The 5916-nt window shown below is 44.9% G+C and overlaps 1 pseudogene; it reads right to left on the bottom strand.

Moving 5' to 3' along the window:
- Positions 1–420: 420 nt before the first annotated feature.
- On the bottom strand, positions 421–5451 carry LOC123047497 (wall-associated receptor kinase-like 8; annotated as a pseudogene).
- Between the last annotated feature and the right edge of the window lie 465 nt (positions 5452–5916).

The following is a 5916-nucleotide window of genomic DNA, read 5'->3' as shown; positions in this document are numbered from 1 at the left end:
AACTAGTACACCTTATATTTTGGAACAGATGAAATATTGATGATAATTATGGCATCGACTCGTATGATGTTAGAAGAACAAGGACTACAATCATGCTAGGCCACCCATGCAATTCAAAAGAGAAAAGTTGTTACATAGTTGCTACTACAAATATGTGTCCCGCGAGGAGACTACAAACAACTCATGGAAGAAGAATACACATCTTTTTGGAAAAGGAAGAAGACTAATTTATACTCCCTCCGTTCCAAAATAGATGACTCAATCTTGTACTAAAGTAGTACAAGGTTGAGTCATCTATTTTGGAACGGAGGGAGTATCTACTAATGGTGTTCACTAGATTGGATCTCTTTTCTGTCTATTTATCCGTGCTCTATGTTGCCACCAAAACCCCTCAATTTATAGAAGAATGACGTCTAAAGTCAAAGAAAAAGCTTGCAATGGAAGGGGACCGATTTCAGTGGGCACCACTAGCGGCATAAGTGGGTGGCCAACCCGGACTCCTCTCCAACCACCTCTCACTCGAATAGAATTTCTCCTATCTCTGTGGATCGCTCATGTGTCTGTTTTTCCTATTTTCCGTGAAGTTTTCTATAGAATGGAAAAGATATGTTGGGCTTTAACCACAAATAGTGAACCACTCAATAAAATCATAAATATATAGAAAAATATTTTATATTAGTCTTAAAAAATTTATGTTTTCACCGTATTAGGGTCAAACCTATGACAGTTTGATCTCACGTGAGTTGGGATAAAACCCTACTATTCACCCAACTAATAGTTGGTTGGTTCTCAAAAAAGTCCAATAATTTTGTCAGGAGTTTTGTACAATTTAGATAGAAAATTCATGCAACATGTGTCTTCGGTTCTCCGATCTATGCTGTTCGGTTCAAAAGTTATACCACTTCTGTTTTTTCCAGCCACCAAACAAATTAGATAGTGAGTACAGACATACATTATCACCATTATATCTCGCGCGGTTTAGGGAATGTACAATGGTGTTATCTTAGTTTTACATATGATACATGCTAATGAGGAGGGGAGAGAAACCGTAAGAAAAAAAAAAGCTTGTCTTCTCTTAATTAGGAGGTGATCATCTGATCGTGATAGATATTTAGGCATATCTAATTATCACAGATAAAACTAAGAGATAACCATTGTACACGTATTTATATTGCCATTTAAACTATGAAGTAGGATTAAGATAAGACTGTCTTATCAATTATTTTATATGCTTTTAGGGCATGTAATGGTGTTATCTTAGGAGTGCCATGTGGATATATGCTGAGGTGAATGAGGAAGAAATTAGAAGGAAAGAAAGAAAATCTTTTCTTCTCTTAATTTAGAGAGGATTCTTAGCAACAAAATTCTCTCATGACATATTTAGGATACAGTTTTGCTAATGCACATCCAGATGTGCTAAGTGTTTCACTACTAAGTCCTATGTCATTGATTTTACACGAAGATTTGTGTAAGTATTTTTAATTGTTTGATTGTTTGTTTTTGCCAGTATGATTGAGTCACTTAGATTTGCAATAGTTAGGGCCCAAGATAGACCCCTAGGAATACCTAATTAATAGAGATAAAACTAAGAAATAAATCATTGTACATCATCTTTTACTATCATCTTTAGATGATGTGATATGTTTAAGACAAAAACACCTTATCGACCACCGTACACTATCATCTTTAGATGATGTGATATGTTTAAGACAAAAACACCTTATCGACCACCGTACACGCCCTTATGAAAATCAGTTTCATCCAGTCCTATTATTTGAGAAGCATTAATCATTGACACTCTCAATGCTATCGACTGTGACTCACATAATAATAACCGCTTTAACAGGAAAATAAATTATTTTTCTGGCAAGTGCGAAATGTAAATAAGGTGTGCCTACAACCTACCGCGGTACACGCAGAGATGAAACGAACTCGTGTTCTTGGCTGAACTGACGTGAGCCATGCTGACCGACTACCGAGTCGACCCCGCCATGTCCGTCGTCTCCCGCAGGTCCTGCCTCTTCTTCTTGCCTCACCCTCGGTGCAACGCGGATTCCTGTGAGGAGCTGCAGCCTCATCTCCACATCTTTCATGGTTGGCCTCTCCTCTCGAGTCAGCCTGAGGCACTCCTCTGCCAACTGAGCCATGCACAGAACCCCTTCATCTCTTCCACCCCCCAGGATCTGCGCGTCCACCGTTTCCTCGAGGAGCCTCTCCCTCATGGCACACGAGAAGTAGTTTGACAAGTTCTGCTTCTTGCCATGCTCGTTCTGTATGATGGGCTTCCTCCTCATCAGCAGCTCAACAAGTATCACTCCAAAACTGTAAACATCGCTCTTGTCGTTGAGTTGGCCCGTGTAGTAATACTCCGGATCCAGGTACCTAAAACGTACCCTGAACGGCGGTGACCAGGTGCGTTTGATCGATGGGGATCAGCCTCGATGCGCCAAAATCCGAGACCTTTGCGGTGTAGCTATCATTCAGGAGCACGTTCATGGACTTGACATCTCTATGGAGGACCGACACGGAAGCCGAAGAGTGCAGGTACGTGAGCGCGCCCGCGATCTCGGTGGCGATCCTCAGGCGCTCCTCCCAGGACAATGGCATCAATAAGTTGCTACTGTTTTGCTCGGAGGGGCGGTGCAGAAGGTCGTAGAGCGTGCCGTTGGAGATGAACTCATAGACAAGCAGAGGGACCTCGGATTCGAGGCAACATCCATGGAGCTTCACTACATTTCGGTGGTTGATCTGCGACAAGATGGACACCTCGTTGATGAACTCTTCGATCTCGCTGATCACCGAGAGCGTTGATTTCTTGATGGCCACCACGCGCTGGTCGATCAAGATGCCCTTGTAGACAGTGCCATGGCCACCCCGTCCAACCACACGGGCATGATCAAAATTGTTTGTTGCCTTCTCCAGATCCTCCAGGGAGAATATCTTTGTGCCATCGTTGGTAGTTTTGTCTGAAGAGATAAGTTGTTCTAGCAAAATGCCTTTGTTCTTCCGAAAATACATTTTTCTCAAGCGCTTCTGAATGGTCCGATTCCATCTTCGTGTAAGAATAGCAACAAATACGGCAAGAAATAGAATGCCTCCACCACTGCTTAGTCCAATGGTGATACCTGCAGCCAGTTAAGTCGAGTTAAAGGTATTTAAACCCCCGAGCTAGGAATCAGGAACAATGCAACCGAACGATTCTTTATTTCAAGACATTGATTACACTATTGCCAGGATTTCAAGCGGTATAGATCGCTTACCTAATACTAGATGATGCCCCGCGCGATTGCTGTGGGAATCCTGTTAAAAATGAAGTGCTAAGTAAACTAAAACAAAGTAAGAGTATTTTGTATGACTAAGTTAAGCAAATAAACATGCATGCATGAGTTGATGAGGTGGCATGCTTTGAAGGAATAAATTAATGCAAAAACTAACTTATGACTAGCTACATGCATGACTTGATGATGTGACATAGTTGCATGAAGAGGAAAATTACATAGTGGGTTGCAACTATTTAAGAATGGAAGATTACCGTGCTTGTGCGTGTGCACGTGTAGCTCCCAAATTTATTGTGGCAAATACCATTGCAGGTGTATTTATCTGGCTGTAGGCACTCGTTTATATCTGTAATTCGCACAATGACATCAGTGGTGATCCAGGGCCGCTATGCTAACCAGATTAGGCTCTGAAGTGATAAAACTCAAGAATTTGTATATCCCCTAAAAAATGTAAAACAACATTAAGTGTAAGAAATTATACCTTTGCATCCATCTTTAATGTAAGGATTTCCTTGGAAACCAGAAGAGCACTTGCAGCGGTAGCCGAGAAGTTGGAGTGTTCCATCATCGGTGACATCGATACAGTCACTATGGGAGCTGAAGCATCTGTAGCTGGTCTCGTTTAGCTTTCCATGCTCGCATGGCATTTTAACAACGGCCCACTTCACCACGCTCCATTTCCCGGATAAGGCGTAAATCGTCTCCGGATTAGAAAGGACATCAGTTGGCTCTGATTTCTCGAGCAGGCGCAAAATACCGTCGTCAATAGATATGTCAGTGACAACCAATCGTTCATTCGATTCAAGCACCAGAAGAAGGGTCCCTGGCAAGGGTCGAAGACATTTGAGATAGAATTGTTCAGTTGCAAAGCAGCCTGGCTTTGTTCCAAAGGGGAACGGGATGCTCACGTTCCCGCACGACATGCGACAATCCTTCTTCGGTTGGATGGAGTCATAAACGACTGTTCAAAGGAGGGAAGATCATGCAAACGTTTGAGCAGATGAACAATAGATATCAATGACTTGCGAAATACAATTGGTTTATTTTGGCTACCTAGATCCAGTGCTCAATTTATTAAAAAATTAAAAAAGTATCTGCACGTTTCAAATTTTGAGGGTGAACGCCCTTAGCTAGTTTAATTTAGAGCTGACCTGCCGGAGGAGCAGGAGGCGGTGGAGGTGGTTCGTATTCACCCCGCTTGCACCCGCCATGGACGTAGGGGTTGCCGTCGTCACCCCACTTGCAAGCGCAGAAGTATCCACCGATCGACGAGTCCTTACACTCACTGTGATTAGCAACGCATACATAGCTTGCCCTGTCCTCCATGGCGCGCTTACAATTGGGCTGGTAGGGAATAGCCCATTCCAGGGTAGCATATTCGTACCCCTCGAGATATTCCGGCAACAAAGATCTCAGGGCGTCAATTGGCCAGAATATTTGGTCCTTACCACCTCCGCTGATGAACGCGTACACCTCCTTGGAGCGTGCAGAACCGCTGGTGCGTGAGATGTTGAGGGTGAACGCCCTTAGGTTCACCTGTATGTCGATGAAACAGCATCCGATGCCATCGCACACCCCCTTGGGCAGCTTCTCCATGATTCGAGCTTCCGCACAGAGGACGTAGCAGTTCCCAACCTCAAAGGTCGAGTTGCCGATGAACAGCGAGGCCTTGACGCCGCAGCCAACAACGAACAACATGTTTGACGAGCCAGACATGGCAAAGTGCCGGGCCGGAGCTTCCCAGTGAACAGAGTAGTTGCGGACACCGGGAATCATCTTCACGGTGTAGGAGATCCTGGCGTACAGGTAGTTGTAGGAGTACGAGATATTGGCGTACAGGTTGTTGGAACCAAAGATGTCAAAGCTCTCGATGGGTAGGTTGCCCAGCATGGGGTAACTGGTGTTGTCCGCACAAGTGAGGCTGAAACCAGGTAAGGAGCATGACGGACCTAATCCAAACGGATAAGGTATCTCACCAACCATACCACAGGTGTCGGAGCAGTTTCTTCTGGCCGTGGCCACCGCGGCAGTTGTTGCCGACGGCAACACGAGCACTGCAAGCACCAGTGATGCCATGGCCGTGCTCATCTTGTATATCTACAGTATTTCTCTGTCTGTGTTGGATACTACTGTGCAGGCCGGTGCTTCAACTTCTTAAGCATGGTAGTAAACGATAAAAATCTGCCGGTCAGTAAAACTCACGCATCCCCCGCTTCTCTCGCGCACCACATGTCCGAGGGCTTCGCGAACCGCTCACCTCCACATCAGCCTTATCTCATCACATCCCTTCTCAGTCACTCCCCTCCCCGGCCACCTCGTCCTCTTATCTCTCTCGCGCGTTTTCTTCTCCTCACCTTCACCTGCTCACCACCGCCAGCCCCGCCTGTTAGATATCCAGTACTCTACTCACATCATCAGGGTTTTTTTTTAGAATCACCCGGGGGGAGCTCCCCCACCTGAATATATTACTCAAAAGGCTGCAGAAGCAGCGAGTACAGAATCACATAGACACCGTGCAACGTGCAGAGAGGTAGGAACACCACAAGAAGACGTCCTCCTTGTCACATGCCTCCATGAGACGGTGTGACCAAAGATCCAAATCAGAGATAAGGGCTTTGAGGGTTATTACAGAACATTG

The sequence above is a fragment of the Triticum aestivum genome, chromosome 2B (genome assembly GCF_018294505.1).
Source record: "Triticum aestivum cultivar Chinese Spring chromosome 2B, IWGSC CS RefSeq v2.1, whole genome shotgun sequence".
Taxonomy (NCBI): domain Eukaryota; kingdom Viridiplantae; phylum Streptophyta; class Magnoliopsida; order Poales; family Poaceae; genus Triticum; species Triticum aestivum.
This window is presented reverse-complemented; position numbering and strand designations above follow the sequence as displayed.